This window comes from Tursiops truncatus, chromosome 11 (genome assembly GCF_011762595.2).
Source record: "Tursiops truncatus isolate mTurTru1 chromosome 11, mTurTru1.mat.Y, whole genome shotgun sequence".
Classification (NCBI taxonomy): domain Eukaryota; kingdom Metazoa; phylum Chordata; class Mammalia; order Artiodactyla; family Delphinidae; genus Tursiops; species Tursiops truncatus.
The window spans coordinates 94,636,081-94,655,665 of NC_047044.1; the positions used below are offsets into that span (position 1 = coordinate 94,636,081).

The 19,585-nt window shown below is 41.5% G+C and overlaps 1 long non-coding RNA gene across 3 annotated transcripts; it reads right to left on the reverse strand.

Moving 5' to 3' along the window:
- Window positions 1-4,559: 4,559 nt before the first annotated feature.
- On the reverse strand, window positions 4,560-14,183 carry LOC109548461 (uncharacterized). Of its 3 annotated transcripts, XR_012324530.1 has the most exons (4): window positions 13,708-14,183; window positions 7,174-7,260; window positions 5,091-5,144; window positions 4,560-4,856 (listed from the first exon to the last, which is right to left on the reverse strand). It is a non-coding gene; the product is annotated as an uncharacterized lncRNA (long non-coding RNA). The 3 variants fall into 3 exon arrangements; XR_012324531.1 differs by lacking the exon at window positions 5,091-5,144; XR_004529034.2 differs by lacking the exon at window positions 5,091-5,144 and having other exon boundaries at window positions 4,560-4,809; window positions 13,708-14,175.
- Window positions 14,184-19,585: the final 5,402 nt, after the last annotated feature.

Here is a 19,585-nt window from a genome sequence, read left to right on the forward strand (position 1 = left end):
TTTTGGCCTGGCAGATCACAACTCCAGAGCTTCCTGAATCTGTGTCTCCAGGCTTTAGCTCTAACAATTCCCCAATAAATGCCTCTTTATCTCAACCAGGTCTTTGTTTCTGAAATTTCAGTTAATAAGAGCAGTATGTTAAGAAGCCAGTGGCACAATTAACCTGTATGACACCTGGATGGGAACTTTCTGTTTTAACATACGGTATTCTGCCAGAGGGAGCTTGAGGGTATTCAGACCCAGCTTAAAGGCAATTCTCCCCAAGAAAGTTGGGAGATCTGTGTTCCTGGAATGGAGGGGGCCAGTTCCAGAGGGGGCCATGCCAGTTCCAAAGGGATCTCTATTTTCCAATTAAGATACCAACCTGGGGTTGGGGTGCACTGAGACATAAAAAGAGGGAGGGGCCCTGAACCAGGTCACTAGGAATGCCTGCCGCAGTCTCCCAGCCTTTCAAAGCCCTTAATCCCCAGACCACAGGGCCTGTCCTAAGGAATCTCCCACTCACTCCCTAAAGTTGCGCAAACTCCCATGAAGAGGGCGGCTTAGGGGCCCAGGCATCTGGGGAGAAATCAGGTCACATTTCTTGAAATCATCTGTCTAGGCCAGACCCTCACCTCTGTTGGGAAAGCCCTGGAGAGTTCACAGCCTGGGTGAAACCAAGGAAGGCGTTTTCTTCTTCCTCTTCTCGGTTCTCCCTTTGGCGGCTCCTCTTTTCACTGTGACATGGTGCTGGAGCGGTGGCGGCCCTGTGGGGATGGCTGGTCTCAGGGCTATGAACTCTCTGCCCCCCCCACCCACGCGCTCTCCAGGGGGCTCCAGCTTCGGGGTCTGCGCCCACATCCCTCCCCATCCCACATCCCTCCCCATCCGCAGCCCCTCCTGGACGGTCTCTGGCTTCCAGGCCTCAACCTTCTGCCACCGCCTGGGGCAGGCCAGGAAGCAGGCACTGGCAGTAGACCAGAGGGCAGTAGATATCCCACGGCCGGATGTCACGCCCAGCTTTTTTTAACCCAGTTTTGCTTCCTGTTTTTCATTTGCCAGGGCTTCGAGGCAAAAGAGAAAGTCAGAACCGTTGTAAACAGGATGCCTTCAGGTTAGGGGTCTTTGGTTCCTTTCCAAAGTCGCCTGAGGACACTGAAACTTGCGGAGCGCCTGATGGGGTCCTGGTGGGTTAACAGTGGATCAAAGAAGACTGCCCGCTGCTCAGGCTGTCTCCCAAACCGGGTCCCTTCCTGGCAAAGCAGGGGAAAGTCTGCAGCAGGCCACAGGCTGGTTGCCACACTGGCCTACCAGAGGTGGGGACGAGGCTGTCTAACCTGTGTTAACCAAGACTTTTGAGAACAGAAAACCCTGCTTGTGACCACACACACACACACACACACACACACACACACACCCGAAAGGTGCTGATGTGTGGTTAGGAGCTCAGGTCTCAGGAGGCACAGATCAAAAAGCATTGAGTTGCATGCGTTCCAGGACTACAAAATGGGGAAAGCTCACAGAGGCAAAAAACTGCAAGGTTACATAAATTGTCAAGAATTCAGATTGGAGCTGGCAAGAAATAAGGGTGCTTGTTTAAACAAGAATGTGTTGGGGTTCAAAATGGTTATACAGTTGCAGGGCAGGGAGGGGAGCACTTGGAAACAGTGTCTGCAGCCAGCAGCTGCTTGCAAATATCGTGAAAATGGCTGGTGGTGTTCTTAAATTAGATACAGTTCCGAAAGTTCAAGTCCTCAGTGATGCAAGAATGCATCTGAAACCACATCCACCGATGGCCACCTGGCTCCATTCTGGATGTGTGAACCATAGTTACTCCATTTTGATTTTTAAATGATCTTAAATATAGCATCACCTGTCTCCATCACACTTTCTCGGACTTCCTTGGGGTGATCAGATCTCAAAGCTGAGGATCTGTCCACAGTGAGATTGGTCCAGGTGGAAAGGAGTTTAGGAACATGTTCTCAAAACAATACCATAACTGCAAACATCAGTCTTTGATCAACAGATTTTTTTTTTCTGGTGGCTTATTTTCATCCCTGAAATGATTTAGAAGTTTCATCAAGGGGTGATAATAAAAAGCAGATGACTGTTTAGAAGACAGCTTGGCAGTCTCTTAAGAAATGAATACACTCATCATATGATCCAACAATCTCACTTTTTGGCATTTACACGAATGAGTTGAAAACTGAAGTTTAGGGGCTTCCCTGGTGGCGCAGTGGTTGAGAGTCCGCCTGCCGATGCAGGGGACGCAGGTTCGTGCCCCGGTCCGGGAAGATCCCACGTGCCGCAGAGCGGTTGGGCCCGTGAGCCATGGCCGCTGAGCCTGCGCGTCTGGAGCCTGTGCTCCGCAACGGGAGAGGCCGCAGCAGTGAGAGGCCCGCGTACTGCAAAAACAAAAACAAAAACAAAAACCTGAAGTTTATGCCAAACCTACACAGGTGTGTTTATAGCAGCTATATTCATGACTGCCAAAACTTGGAAGCAACCAAGATGCCTGTCAATATATACACGGCTAAACACACTGTAGACGCTCCAAACAATGGCATCATATTCAGGGACTTTGTTAGGAGGACTGAAATGGAAGCCGTCTTGTTCAGGCTTCAGAGGCGATATTAGGCCACTAACTGATTTGTGATCTTGCCTGGACCACGTGCCTGTTTGGGAGCTGTGGCCAGCAAGTCCGGCGGCACTTAAGATAAAGAAGGGAGAGGATCGTGCAGTTCCATGAGCCTCAGGGACCTGGCCAGTTCCCGGGGATCTAGAAATTCTTAGGATACACGAAATGAGATAAACAGCATCGTTGAAGAAACCCCAAGCTGCGTATTTGCAGGCACACTGATGATACCAGTTTGCGGCCTGGTATTATCAGCGGGACTCCCCTAAACTGCAATATGCGTCCGTGGAGTGGACGCACTGCCCGGGACCTTGCCCAGTTGGGACTCCAGATTGCTGTTTTTGGGACTTCCCAGCGCCGTTCGAGTCTGGACGTAGGTGTCGGCCCAGTTTGGTGAGGTACACGCTTTTACTGTTCTCTCCCTTTTCATTTCTATTTCTTTCTTTTTAATGATTTTCTATTAAAGTTAAGTTGAAATTGTCTATTTGTGTGACGGGCGGTGTCTCTTCGTTAACGAATTCTTCGAAACTAAAACAAAAGTAAAACTTTTGGCAAAACAGACTTAAAAAAACGTTCTCGAATCAAGAAAAGACATAAAAGAACCTTTAATGCAGGTTACTAAGTGAAAGAAGGCAATCTGAAAAGGCTACGTACTGTAAAATTCCAACGATTTGACATTCAGGAAAAGGCAAAACTATGCAGACAGTGAAAAGGTCTGTCTAAGGGGCCAAGGTGGGAAGGTTGGGAGGGATGAATAGGTGGACCCCAGGGTTTTTTGGGGTTTTTTTTTTGCGGTACGCAGGCCTCTCACTGTTGTGGCTTCTCCCGTTGCGGAGCACAGGTTCCGGACGCGCAGGCGCAGCGGCCGTGGCTCACGGGCCCAGCCGCTCCGCGGCATGTGGGATCCTCCCGGACTGGGGCACGAACCCGCGTCCCCTGCAACGGCAGGCGGACTCTCAACCACTGCGCCACCAGGGAAGCCCTTCCTCATTGTTGAGTAGACGTCAAGCTTCCATCATCAGCTCCTCCTCCAGGTCCAGCTGGGGAGTTTTCTTGTCCCTACGTGGTTAATCCAGGACTGTCATGGCACTATGGAAAAATTATTTCAGGTCTCAATACCATGAGGGTCTTTCACTTTGCAATGCAATGTCACCTTTCCATAAATTATTGTTTTTTATGTGCAGAGAGCATGTCCTAGGGGTCATTAACTTACTGAGCTCACTGAGCAGGATGTGGGTCTCATGCCACCATTGTTTTATTGTTTTGGGGCACGTCTCATGCTTCGGTTGCATACACAAGCCTGCTTCATTTTGTGGTTAAGCAAACCTGCTTTCTTAAGTGATCGTTAACTTACAGGGGTCTCCCATACTTTTCTTACTTACAATCCCCTAGTGGGGTTAACTATTTAATTACCGACTTTGTCCCTTGACTGTGTCCCTTTCAGATTCATGTCATTATACATTTTTCAAAATCCATAGCATACAGAACACAAAGAGTGAACCCTCATTTAGACTATGGACTTCAGTTAATAATAATGTAGCGAAATTTGTTCATCAGCTGTAACCAGTGTAACACAATAATGGAAGGTGTTAAAAATAGGGGAAGATGCATAAGAGGAAGAAACGCATACGGGAACTCTGTATTTTCTGCTAAAATTTTCTGCAGACCTAAACTGCTTTTTTTCTCATAAAGCTAAAATGAAGTCTGTTAATTTTAAAAAGCAGGTGACTTTTAGTCAGCATTATAACTGTTTTTAGCACAGTGACCTAAGAACCCACACTCATCCTTAACCTAGAACTGAAAGTTATACATGTTACATGTACAGAGCTCCAGTGAGTGTGCTCTGTACACGTGACATAAGTTAAGGGTCAAAGATCATTTGCTGCCACAATTCTTTAAATGAAAATCAGAAAAAGGCACTTTATTTTTTTACTTTTTAAAGTTATTTATTTTTGGCTGCATTGGATCTTCATTGCTGAGTGCAGGCTTTCTCTAGTTGCAGCAAGCAGGGGGCGCTACTCTTCATTGCGGTGCGCGGGCTTCTCATTGCAGTGGCTTCTCTTGTCGTGGAGCATGGGCTCTAGGTTCACGGGCTTCAGTGGTTGCAGTGCGTGGGCTCAGTAGTTGTGGCACATGGGTTTAGTTGCTCCACGGCATGTGGGATCTTCCTGGACCAGGGATCGAACCCGTGTCCCCTGCATTGGCAGGCAGATTCTTAACCACTGCACCACGAGGGAAGTCCCTGAAAAAGGCACTTTAGAAACTGCTGGAGACACTGCTAAACAAATTAAAGCACTAACCCATCAAGAGAAAAAGATTGAGGCTGAAATCTGTATTTTTGCTTGGCTATGACCATAGTAACTTTTGAAAGAGAATTTTTACCCATCCATCTACACTTGCTGAAGGGTAAATATAATTTTAAAGATGTTTATTTTACAACACAGGCCCAGCTTACAAAGCAGTGTATCAGAATTACCTGTGGGGTAAACAAAAAAAACAGCAGCAGAAGGAGCACCAACATGGCTGTTCCCTGACAACAGAGAACATGAAGGAGAAGGTCAGGAGAAGAATGAACAGATTATCTTCATAAGCAAAGAAAATTGACTTCCTTTTCTTGAAGGTACCTAATTAGAGGTAACAATAGTGTCCTGACCATCCAGATTATTGCACTTGAAAAAGCAAACAAAACTTTATCATTACAGGAAAAAACAAAAGAGATATATAGATATATATATAAGAGATATATAGCTCTTTTATGTTTTGTGGAAACCAGACTCCTATTCTCCAACTGAGACTGGGGTGAAAGGGAAACTGTCTCTCTTGATGATTATATTTCAAAGAGATGGCTCCCAAGTCTTTGGGAAAGACGTTCTTGGGTCTTTCCCAAAGACCCAGGCAAGAGGCTATGAGATTTACCTCTCAAACAGGCCGAAAGAAAGAATTTACAATTGTACAATTGCAAGTTTTCTAAGGTAAATGCTCTAAGAAAAGGGAAGTGAGGGATCTATAGTTAGGTAGACACTTGTCTAAAGTTTATACAAGTTTAGGGAAATATCAGGGCTGTCCAGGTCATCATATACATGCATCAATCTTGTTCAGAGGTACCGTGATACCCTTTAAATTTCTAGCAGAAGACCTAACAGAATATTTTATATGAATTTGCAATATGGGTTGCATTTTGTGTTGCAAACAATTAAAAGACTCTTAGCAAAGCAACACAATAAATATTGTTTTCATCTACTCGAATTTAGACAGACTACTTACCCAGCCTTGGGCAAAATTTTATTTTAGTTCTTTCTCTGTATAACTTCATATTGAAGTTATCATAAGAGCAACAAGTGGTGCGGTAGGCTGCAAAAGGAGCCTGGGTTTTGGAGATTGGAAACAGATGGTCAGTCTTGCTCTTTACTCATCCATAAAGTCAAAAGACCCAATACCTGGGAAATGCAGGTATTGATGTATCAAATGAAATAATGTGGATTGAAGCATTTACCAATAATTTGAGCTTTCTGACTTCAGTATACAGAAGTTTTAAGGACAAAAAAAAAGAAAGACCTGCAGCGCCCCCTGGTACGAACTCTTAGTAAATGAACTCAGGTAAAGCAAACAAACAAACAAACAACAACAAAACAAAACAAAAAAAACTCAAACCAAAAAAACCCCTGGGTTTTTGGAGCAGCTACACAAGTTTCACTCTAGCGATCACTACTCCATTTCTTTATGTACAAATACCCTCAGAGGTGCGGACAAACATCAAATGCAAATTCTTAATGAGCAGCGCCAATGTTCACCTCCTTCCCTTTCCCACTCCCACAGCCTGTGCACATGCACACACACACAGACACACACACACACCAAGGGGGGCTTTGGAATAAAATCCTCGAAATAACTGATTCTGGCTGTGTCATTTACAGCCGTGGTTTAAACACTTTGCTATGGTGCCTGAGAATCATCTGGAGATCCTGTTAACTGCAGATTTGAATTCACTGGGTCCGAGGTAGGACCTGAGGTCCTGTATTTTTAACAATCTCCCAGGCAAGGCCTCTGCTGCTGGTGATGGGACATCCAACAACTTCCAGCCCTGGCATCTGTGCAGGCAGAAACACTCACTGCCAGGTCAGTAAAAGGAGCAAGTTCGTGAAGTCCTTAGAAGAATCCCCTCCCAGAGCAGGAGGCTGTGGAGGTGATCAGGGGAAGTTTGCTTCGGGTAAAGAAGAGGGTGCCACACAACATAAAGAGGGGACCAGCCCCCAGGAGCAAGCAGATCTTGTTTTCAGGTATCATCACATCCACCCCTCCCCCACCCTTATTTTGCAAAACTCAGGTTCAAGAAGGGAGGCAGTGGGCTTCCCTGGTGGCGCAGTGGTTGAGAATCCGCCTGCCGATACAGGGGACATGGGTTCGTGCCCCGGTCTGGGAAGATCCCACATGCCGCGGAGCGGCTGGGCCCGTGAGCCATGGCCGCTGAGCCTGTGCGCCCGCAACGGGAGAGGCCACAACAGTGAGAGGCCCGCGTACAGAAAAAAAAAAAAAAAAACGAAGGGAGGCAGACCACTCACCTGGGACAGATTTCAGGATTTCTACTCAGACTTCTTCAAAGCCCAAGGAATTATTCTTCCTAAAACTCCACTTCTTCTGAGCCTGCCCTTGTGGAAAGGGGAGAGGAACAACTTAGTGGCTTTGAAAGTGACTTAGGGAGACCCGGGAAGTGACTTCCTTGATTTGGAAAGGGATGGCTACATGCTCTGGGTACTTCCCTCCTGCCTCTGGTGTATCTGGGAGGTGAATAAAGGGAAATGCACTTCAGGAGTAGGTGGAGGGAATTAGGGGTTCTTGGAATGGTGTTCATGGTGTTAAAAACAAGACGAACCCAAAACGCAGTCACTTGTGCTAAGTCACTAGCAACCAATTCACCAAACTGAGGCTTAACTATAGTTTTGGTTCCCCCAGAAATGGAATCTTACACCAGTTGATCAAGAATTACCTGACCAGCAATAGCTATGTAATCTTGTCATCACCTAAAGGAAAGTAACTTTGCATTAACTAACCCACTTTCTTTGCCTGGTATAATTTCCTTGATGCTATTCCCCTCTGTCTGAAAGTTTTTCATTTTGTACAGCCCCTTGGAGCTCCTTTCTGTCTGCTAGATTGGATGCTGCCCAGTTTGAATCAATTTTTGCTCAAATAAACTCTTTAAATTTTTAATATTCCTCATTTTAACTTTAAACAATAAGACAATGTCTGCAGAGAGCAGGTCACAGGAGAAGGTAGGAATTTTAGTGGCCAAGGTAACAAGTCCACTTAACCACCTACCTTTACATCATACAGACAAAAACCAAGTTGTTGACTGAGCAGATCAGGCCTTATACACTGTGATAAAGCTTAGTGTTTCCTGTGCAAAACTAAAAATAAGAATCCCTTCCAGGTCAAAACTCCGACATAAGGAATAATGATTTTTCTTCCTACTTCACCAATTACTTAAAATAAATAATAACACTTTTTTCAATGATTTTTGAATGACTAAAGAATGCTATATACATACTTTATATGTGTTATTTATTATTTATTTTATAGTGGCTGTAACACAGAGTGTAGGCAACACATATTAGGACTACCATAGAGTGAGCTTTTCACCAGCCAGAAGCTGTGGGCAAAAATCTTGAATGTCACTTCTGAGATTAGGTTAGATGACTATGTTTTTTTCTTGTTTTTTTTTTTAATTAATTTTTGTTGGATTATATTTGCTTTACAATGTGTTAGTTTCTGCTGTACAGCAAAGTGAATCAGTTATACGTATACATATGTCTCCTCTTTTTAAGATTTCCTTCCCTTTAGGTCACCACAGAGCACTGAGTAGGGTTCCCTGTGCTGTACAGTAGGTTCTCATTAGTTATCTGTTTTATACATAGTAGTGTACATATGTCAATCCCAATCTCCCAAGTCATCCCACGCCCCCCTTCTCCCCTTAGTACCCATAAGTTTGTTCTCTACATCTGTGTCTCTATTTCTGCTTTGCAAATAAGTTCATCTGTACCATTTTTCTAGATTCCACATATAAGTGATATTATACGATATTTGTGTTTCTCTTTCTGACTTCACTCTGTATAAGTCTCTAGGTCCATCCATGTCTCTGTAAATGGCACTATTTCGTTCCTTTTTATGGCTGAGTGATATTCCATTGTATATATGTACCACATCTTCTTATCCATTCCTCTGTCGATGGACATTTAGGTTGTTTCCACCTCCTGCCTATTGTAAATAGTGTTGCAATGAACATTGGGGCGCGTGTATCTTTTTGAATTATGGTTTTCTCTGGGTATATGCCCAGGAGTGGGATTGCTGGGTTTCTTGTTGTTTTTATTGTTTTTTCTTTTTCTCTTTTTATTTTCCCCCTAGGCCTGCCATAACAAATTACCACAAACTGGGTGGCAGCAGAAATTTATTTTCACACGGTTATGGAGGTTAAAATTCTGAGATCAAGTTGTCAGGAAGATGATGCTCTATTGAAGTCTATCAAGGATAGTCTGTTCCCTGCCTTTCTCTTAACTTCTGGTATCACCAGGAATCCTTGGCATTCCTTGGCCTGTACCAGTGTAATTCCTCACATGGTGTTCTTCTCTCTGTGTCAGTGTCCAGTTTTCCCTCTTCTTATATGGATACCAGTCATTTTGGATTAAGGGCCCAGCCTACTCCAGGATCACCTTGTCTTAATGAATTATATCTACAATGCTCCCATTCCTGAATGAGATTATATTCTGAGGTGGTGGGGGTTAGGAATTCAACATATCTTTTAGGGGGACACAATTCAACCCATAACACTGTAGGAGCCCTTACTCTAGGGACCGCAGATGCCATGTTGTGAATAGCTGTATGGAGTGTCCCACTGGCAAGGAATTGATGTTTCTGGCCGCCTGACGGCTCCCGACTTCCAGATGAGTGAGCTGGGCAGCAAATCCTTTTCCAGCCAACCTTGAGATCACTAACCCCGGTCAACACCTGGATTGCAGACTTATAAAAGAACCGGAGGCACCTAATAACTCTGTGCCCAGATTCCTGAGCCATAGAGACTGAGACGCTAAATGTTTGTTTTGTTATGCTGTGGTTGGGGTAATTGGTGAGGCGGCAGTTGGTAATTTACACATATTTTGGTATGCAGCAGGATATGTTGCCATAACAAAGACCTAAAAATGTGGGAGTGGTTTGAGAACTGGGAATGAACAGAAACGGGAAGGATTTTGAGGAACGTAGTAGAGAATGTCCAGATTCCCTTGAACAGCTTTTTAATAGAAATCCGGATTTTGGGGATGCTGTTAATGAGGGTTTAAAAGAAAGTGAAGAACATGTTATTGGAAACTGGGGGAAAGAAGATTCTTGTTAAATACTGTCAGAAAGTTTAGCAATCCTGTTATCTGCAGTTATGTGGAAAGCAGAAAATCTCCTAAATTGAATGGGTCGATCGAGCTAAGGGGATTTCCAAGCAAAATGTTGAAGGCACAATCTCATTCCTTCTTGCTGTTTTGAGTGAAATGAGAGAAGAGAGACAGAAATGGAGGAAGGCATGTTTTAAACAAAATGGAGCCAGGGCTTTATGGATTTTAAAACTCCCAGCCTCTCCATAGGGCACAGGATGGTAACATGAACAAATGGTTTCTTCACAAAGACCAAGTCAATGGTAATACCAGGAGTACTGTGGTCTAACAATGAAGCCTAGGCTATTACTGTAAAAACTATTGTTTAGATTTCAGAAAAATGGAAACTAATGCCGAGAGAACTATAGTCACGCTAAAGGTCCTTCAATGAGCTTAAGGCTATAACCCACAGATATTCCCAACCAAGCAACAGGATGCATACAGCATTGTCCCTCAGTGTGTCAGCAGGGGTCCAAGTTAGAAAAAGGTTTGAGTTGTTGTTGTTGTTTAGTGGCAATTGCCCTAATGAAAGTCACAGGAGATGCACAAGGTTTTTGAGAGAATCATATCAGCAGAAACACTGCCAATTTGGATCGAAAGGTCAGAGACAATATAAAATGAAAGAGGTATTTTATTGCCTCTTGACAATAAAGGTGGACCCCCAAATTTCTACTCTGGTGAAGTAGGCTGAGAACATTTCTCAGCTACAAATATGTGCTACCTTTTGTGATAAAAGAAGGATGACATAGCAGGTGAACAAAGAACACAGAGGGTGGAGCTGAGAGACACAGAGCATTATTCCCACATCTTGAAACATAATCAAAGAGCTTCAGGTGTTTGTCTGGCTGGATATTAGAATTGCTATGGACCAGTCACTCCTGTGTGCCTACCACTTGATCCCTTTTTCAACAAGAATGTCTATAGTTCTTATTCTATATTGCACCCTTGTATGTGGAGTGTGTAGGGAGCAAATAGCTTGTCTCTTTAGTTTCTCTGATCTACATTTCTACAGAAAATGTGCTCAGAGAACTACATCCAAAGGAACATCCACTTATGAATCTGATTTATTTGATAAGATTCTGCACTTTGAGCTAATGTTTTAGTGGGATTAGATGCTTGGGAATCTTGGGAGGGTGAATGTACTTTGCATGTAGGAGAGAGGTGAATTATTGCACGTCAAGAGTGAATTGCACTAGACAGCCTCTAGGGGCCCCCAATGATCCTGCATCCTTATGTTCATGCCTTTGTGTAATCCACTCTACTTGAGTCTGTGCTGGTCCTAGTAACTAATTTCTGATGAATATAATGCAGCAAAATGAATACATGCCACTTTTGAGATTAAGTTACCAAAAGAACTGTGAATCCTGTCTTGTGTGAACTCTGTTACTCTATTTCCTGTAACTTTATGAAGAGGTCCATGTGTGAAACAACTGCTGTCTACAGCCAACAACCATCAGGGGCCTGAGGCCAACTAACAGCCGTGTGAGTGAGGTTGGAAGCAGATTTTCCTCCAGTTAAGCCTTGAAATGACTGCATCCCTGGCCGGCACCTTGATTGAGAAACCTTACATCAGAGTGTCCAGCTAAGTTGCACCCAGGTTCCTGAGCCACAGATGCTGTGATATAATAAATGCTTGTTGTTTTAAGCTGTGAAATTTTGGATGTAATTTTTGAAACAGTAATAAAGCCAATAAAACCATCAAACATGTGTCAACAAATACAGGGAAAACGTAGAGTGCGGTTAGGAGAGGATTAAACGTAGATAATACTGAGCTAGACTGCTGAAATTTCTGAATTAGAATATTATTATTGTTAGTGCTTAAAATATTTTTCTCATAAATGATATATTATGTATTTTAAAAATTCACTCAGGGATCTGAAGGTGGAGTCCGTTTAAATACCATCGGAAAAATATTTTCTGACAATCAGCTGATATTAAAGCATTCTACACGGGTGTTTAGAGCAGACAAATGATTCTTCTTATCAATTATTTGAAAATGCTATTACATTTATTTATATAATCTCTTCTTTTGTATTCCACCCAGATTCTACTTGCATTGTTCTTCACGTGTGCATATAGAGTTTACCTATTCCTCAAAATCCTTTGACAGTTTCATATTATACCTGGTGTAAAACTGAAAATTCCTGACCCATCCATATTACTATACCCATCACTTCCAAAACTATCTTTGAACAAATGACTGGCTTAGAGAGCTTCCCCCACACACAGCAAATTTCCAGAAATAATTTACAGGGGACCTATGCATAGATGCTCCCTTTGCACCATCTTACTGCCATCCCCACCACAATTAGGATAAAAAGAATCCAAAAGCAGATCAAGAATTTGTATTTGAATAAATGTTTCGGGAAAAATAAGATAATTTCATAAAAATACTTCTTCATTCTTTAAGAAATCATGGACAACTTAGACTGAAAAAAATGCTTATAACAGATGAAATTAAAAGGATAAGACATAATACAGAGATGAAAAATGAGCTGGCAGGACTTCCCTGGTGGCGCAGTGGTTGAGAATCTGCCTGCCAATGCAGGGAACACGGGTTCGAGCCCTGATCTGGGAGGATCCCACATGCCGCGGAGCAACTAGGCCCGTGAGCCACAACTACTGAGCCTGCGCGTCTGGAGCCTGTGCTCCGCAACAAGAGAGGCCACGACAGTGAGAGGCCCACGCACCGCGATGAAGAGTAGCCCCCGCTTGCCACAACTAGAGAAAGCCCTCGCACAGAAACGAAGACCCAACACAGCCAAATAAATAAATACATTTATTAAAAAAAAAAAAAATGAGCTGGCATCTCTCAGCACAGAAAAGGAAGGTGAAAGGTGTTTCCTTATCAGAAACAAAGGAATGCCTTCTGATATTCTGTAGAAACGTCATGAAGTAGAATTGACTCTGCCAAACAAGTAAAAGCACTTTAAAAGGTGATTGTTACGAAAGAAGGAATAAGGAAATCTGAAAAGTCTAAAATCAGTATTTCTGAAGACTAGAACACCACAGAAAAAAAGTTATGCATTAATAGAAGATAACTCTACCCAAATAAGAGGACAACTAAGTCTGAGCATTAATAGAAAAAAAGCACATCCTGGTGATGTCCCTTATTTTTAGGTATAAAGAAAAAGTATCCTGCTCACCTTAGACTTTGTCACAGCCCCATCAATGACTGAAAATAAAAGAATAATGTCTACCTTGTCTGAGGAACACAGCAAATGAGCCGAGCTCTTACACCCTCCTGTTCTCATGCAAATGTCAAATCAAAACCTGACATTAGGAACTTACTGAATGCAACATATATAGACTCTTTCTGAAAATAAACTACTTAACAAAGAAATCCAGACAACCAATGGATAGTTGGAAATAAGAATCTCAAAAAATGTGAAGACATTGTACAAAATGACTGGAACTATAGATTCTCCACTGGGGCTAATGACTCTACTTAATACTGAAGTTTAAGTAAACACATAATTAATATTACACTGTATATGATGAAATATAGACCTGAGGTTAAACAACAGTTGAAATTATTATTACCCCCCCAAAAGGGATGCAAATATAAGAAATATAAATGTGGCTAAGTTCTTCCTCTGACAAAAGCAGGAATTCATTTGATAGACTTTTGATCAACCAACAAATATAAAAATTAAGAATATTAATTTAAATTATAAAACTTACAGAGTAATATTTTGGTTCCATAAGACACCCGTGATCTCTGTCCCCTCTTTAACTTCTAAAATTTGGCATCTATCCGTGAGCAAAAGTGCCTCTGTGGGAGCTGTGGTACGCAGCACCACACACCAAGGTACTCAGGAAGAGTACCTCTGCATTGGGTAACAGGCAGATATACCCCAATAAAACTGTGGAACAGGCTCCAACCTCTGCAAAATGCTGGCTTGCACAGATACATCTGGACAAGAGAGCCTTTATAGATGTTCAGGTTTCTAAAGAAGTTCTAGAACTCCGTAGGAGCAAAAAAACAAACAACAACAAAAAAAACCCACTGAAACGGGTAAGAGGAATTTTACAAGCATCACCCCTCCCTCAAGGTGGCACAGCTTAGATAAGAAGGAGGCTGAGAATCCCTCCCAAGGGGAAAAGAGACAGCGGTGAGTGAACACCGGGATTCCCCAGCCGTGATGGCTCTCGACTACAGAGTATGAAAGAAAGAGGCAGATAAGAATATCAGAGGGCATTAAAGAGATGCCTACTGACTGTGGTCTAGACTCGAGCAGGAGACCCACCCAGGGTGGGTCTTCACTTGAGGATGCCCCCAACTGCCTGTGGGCGCCCTCAATGCCCCAAGTGCCAAACCTACACCTTCTCCCACTCTGTGCTTCGTTCTTTGGGTGTGTTCCTGAGGGCGGTGTTGGAAGCAAGCTTGTATAGACAGACAGGATGCACAGAAAATAGGGCATGGTCTGAACACAAGTGAGAAACCACAATCTTGAGCTACAGCACCAGCTTCTAGAAGAGAAAAAGGAGGTTACCAACAGTCAGCCTGGTGTGTTGTAAGGTGGAGAGAAGGCATAGAAGCTTAAGAATTCTGCCAAAAGAGGGAGCAGGAAGTGTGCAGGAAGTGTGTCCATACAAGATGGAAGAAAGCCTCAGCATATAAGCAGGACCAGCCAAAAGTATCTCTCACTTGAAGGCAGCTAGCAAAGATTGGAGAGGGTGACTGCTACTTCAAATGTGAAAACACTAATGCAAACCTCCGAGGAACATAGAATCAAAGACAGGAGGGAGGACTACGCTGAACCCGCCCACCTGCCCTCTCACCGGTGCCTCCGCCCGACCAGGTTTCTTTAAATGTGATTGAAGACAGTAATTCAAGGTGCCTGAAAATCCTGCTACAGGTAAACTGCAGGTCCTACAAGTTCTTGATCGCTTGAAAATGAAATTACAGGAGAAGGGTGACACTTTGCAGAATGAGAAGCTATCTATGTTTTATAAAACGCCAGTCCTCTCTTCATCCAGATACGCACACTTCAACAGTCCATCAAGCAACTGAAGGGGCAGCTCAGCCATATACCCTCAGCTTGTTCAGCCAACTTTGATTTTTCTAGGAAAGGCTTATTGATGATCATGGATGGTGCCATTACTAATGGGAATGCCCAAAGGTCCTCTAATAACTTGACTGTGTCTGGGTTATTTCCTTGGACCCCAAAGTCGGGAAATGATGATATTAACTCAATCATGCAACAGATGGCTCAGGGCCAGCAAATTGAATATATAGATATAGAACAGCCCTCAACTGGAGGCCTTGGATTCAGTGTGGTGATGCTCAGAGGTCAAAATCTGGGAGAAGCTGATATCTTCGTGAAGGAAGTGCAGCCAGGGAGTATAGCTGGCAGGGATCAAAGGTTGAAGGAAAATGACCAAATATTGGCTATTAATCACATACTTACCACTGGGTCAGGACATTTCCCAACAGCAAGCAATTGCATTGTTAGAACAAACCATTAGATCTTTATGTCTGGTTGTGGCCAAGGAACCAGTCCGTGCAAAAAAACAGTACTTCTACCAGCCTAATCAATGCAACTCTGCCTGAAACAGTGAGTTGCAAATTTGGAAAAATACTTAATTGTGAATTATGCCTTTGATTTTAAGAAGTGTAAAGACATTTAGAAGGTGTTAGTTTACTCGTCATAGTTCAAGATAGATGATTATATCTCCAAATGCAGCATTAACATGTTAAGATATTTCACAGAGGATTTTTGTTCTGTTTTGTTTTGTTTTTTCAATGTCCTATGATTCTCCTTGTTTAAGATTATTATTTAATATAGAGGGCAAATTGTAGAATTGGGTAGAATTTGGTAATGGAAAGAGTTCCTTGGTGATGTAGCCACTTAATTAAGCTGAGAGTTTTTATTAGAGATTTACTGTTGAGTATCTTAAGTAAGATTTGGTTATTTGTTTCAAAAGCATTATTTTTGTAAATTATATTGGGTGTTTATGAGTAGATTATGGATACTGCACAATTATAGAAGTTTTTCTTTTTTTCATGTAAGGATGTATACTGAACAATTTAAAAGAATAAAAGCTTATGTCTCCTTTGGGAATCTTTAAACTTGTTTTATAACATTTAACAGATTTTGGCTTGCATCTTCAGAACACAAGCTAATAACTCTTATTTTCTTATTAAAAAAAAAAGAATCAAAGACACATGACATCAGCAAAAGTCATAGTAATCCTTCAATAATAAAAGTCAAAGACACAGAGATTTATTATTTACCAGATAAAAAATTCAAAATAGCTGTTTTGAAGAAATTCAGTGAGCTACAAGAAAGCATAGAAAGGAAATTCAGTGAAATCAGAAAAACAATATATGAACAAAATGAGAAATTTAACAAAGAGGTAGAAACCACAAAATCAAACAGAAATTCTGAACCTGAAGATTTCAATGAATAAAAAGAAGAATGCAGTAGAAAACATCAATAGCACTTAATATATTAAGCAAATACCAGATCTGAAGGGAGAAACAGGGGCAATACAATAATAGTAGGGGACTTCAAACCCCACTTTCAGCAATGGACAGATTGCTGAATCAACAGGGAAAAGCTGAACTTGAACAATACTTTAGACCAAACGGACCTAACAGACACTTACAGAGCATTCCATGCAAAAGCAGCAGAATACACATTCTTCTCAAATGCACATGGAACATTCTCCAGGACAGATCATATGACAGGTCACCAAACAAGTCTTAGCAAATTTAAAAAGACTGAAATCATACCAAGTTTCTTTTCCAACAACAAGAGTGTGAAAAGAGAAGTCAACAACATGAGGAAAGCTGGAAAAATTACAAACATTTGGGAGTTAAACAACACTCCCAAACAAACAATGAATGAGAAAAGAACTCAAAGGGGAAATTTTAAAGTATCTTGAAAAAATGAAAATGGAAACAACACACAAAAATCAATGGGATGCTGCAAAAACTGTTCTTAGAGAGACATTTTAGTGATAAATGCATGTATTAAGACAGAAGAAAGATCTCAAACAAACAACCCAACTTCAAAGCTCAAGGAGCTAGAAAAAGAAAGACAAACTAAGCCCAAGGTTAGCAGAAAAAAAGGAAATAACAAATAAGAGCAGAAATAAATGAAATAGAGACTACAAAAACAATAGAAAAGATCAATGAAAATTATTTGACACCCATATATGATGAAAACTAACAATAAGATGGGTATAGAAGAAATATAACTCAACATAATATAGGCCATATATGACAAACCCACAGCTAACATCATACTCAACAGTGAAAAACTGAAAATTATCTCTCTAAGATTAGGAATAAGACAAGCATGTCCAGTCTCACCACTTTTAATTAACATCATATTGGAAGCCCTAGGTAGAGAAATTAGGCAAGAAAAAGAAATAAAAGTCATCCAAACTGGGCTTCCCTGGTGGCGCAGTGGTTGACAGTCTGCCTGCCGACGCAGGGGACACGGGTTCGTGCCCCAGTCTGGGAAGATCCCGCATGCCGTGGAGCGGCTGGGCCCGTGAGCCATGGCCGCTGGGCCTGCGCGTCCGGAGCCTGTGCTCCGCAACGGGAGAGGCCGCGGTGGTGAGAGGCCCGAATACCGCAAAAAAAAAAAAGTCTTCCAAACTGATAAGGGAAGAAGTAAAACTGTCACTATTAGTGGAAGAAATATTTTATAGATAGAAAACCCTAAAGAATCTACCTAAAAACTATTAGAAATAATAAATGCCTACAGTAAAGTTGCAGTGTACAAAATCAATATGCAAAAATCTGTTGTGTTTCTATACTTAACAATGAAGTGGAAAGAGAAAACAATCCCATTTACAATTGCAACAAAAAATAAAATACCTAGGAAGAAATTTAACCAAGGAGGTAAAATACCTGTACATTGAAAACTGTGACATTGGGAATTCCCTGGTGATCCAGTGGTTAGGACTCCACACTCTCACTTCCGAGGGCCCGAGTTCAATCCCTGGTCAGGGAACTAAGATCCCACAGGTCGTGCTGCATGGTAAAAAAAAAAAAAAAAAAAAGAAAAAGAAAAGAAAAAAAACTGTGACATTGTTGAAAGAAATTGAAGAAGACACAAAGAAATGGAAAGATATAGAATGCTCATGGAAAGAAAACAGAACAAACCTTTAGGCAACACATGACCTGATTTCAAATTATACTACAAAACTATAGTAATCAAAACAGCATAGTATTGGCAGAAGAACAGACTCACAGACCAATGGAACAGAATTGAGAACCCAGAAATAAATCCACAGGTATATGGATAATTAATTTACAATAAAGAAGCAAAGAACATACGATGGAAAAGGATAGTCTCCTCAATAAATGGTGTTGGGAAAATTGGACAGCCACATGCAAAAGAATGAAACTAGACCTTATCTTACACCATACACAAAAATCAACTAAAAATTAATTAAAGACTTGAATGTAAGACTCAAAAACATAAAACCATAGAAGAAACATAGGCAGTATGTTCTTTGGCATCACTTTTAGCAATATCTTTCTGGATAGGTCTTCTCAAGCAAGGGAAACAAAAGAAAAACTAAACAATTGGGACTACATCAAACTAAAATGCTTCTGAACATCAAAGGAAACCATCCACAAAAATTAAAAAAAAAAAAGAAAACCTACTGAATTGAAGACATTTGCAAATGTTATATCTGATGCATGGTTAATATCCAAAATATATAAAGAATTCATACAACTCAACAACAAAAAAACAAACAACCCAATTAAAAAATGGGCAGAGGAACTGAATAGACATTTTTCCCAAGAAGACATATAGATGACCAATAGGTACATGAAAAGATGTTCAACATCACTCATTATTAGGAAAATGCAAATCAAAACCACAGTGTGATATCATCTCACAATCATTAGGATGACTATTACCAAAAAGGCAGAAATAACAAATGCTGGCAGGGATGTGGAGAAAAGGAAACGCTCATACACTGTTGGTGAAAAGGTAAATTGATTTAATCTTTATGGATAACAGTATGGAGATTTCTTTAAAAATTAAGAATAGAACTACCATATGATACAACTAATCCATTTCAGGATATTTATCCAAAGAATACTAAAACACTAATTCAAAAAGATATATGTACTCCTACGTTCATTGCAACATTATTTACAATAGCCAAGGTATGGAAACAACCTAACTGCCCAACGGTAGATGAATGGTTAAAGATATGGTACACACACACACACACACACACACACACACACACACACACAAAATGGAATATTACTCAGCCATAAAAAAGATGAAACCTTGCCATTTGCGATGACATGGATGAACCTTGAGGGTATTAAACCAAGTGAAATAAGTCGAACAGAGAAAGACAAATACCATATGGTTTCATTCATATGTAGAATATAAAAATAAGTGAACAAACCAAACCAAACAAGACAAACACATGGATACAGAGAGCAGAATAATAGTTACCAGAGGTAAAGGGGTGTGGAGGGGGAGGGCAAAATGGGTAAAGTGAGTCAACTGTATGGTGATGGATGGAAACTAAACTTTTGGTGGTGAGCACACTGTTAATATATATAGAA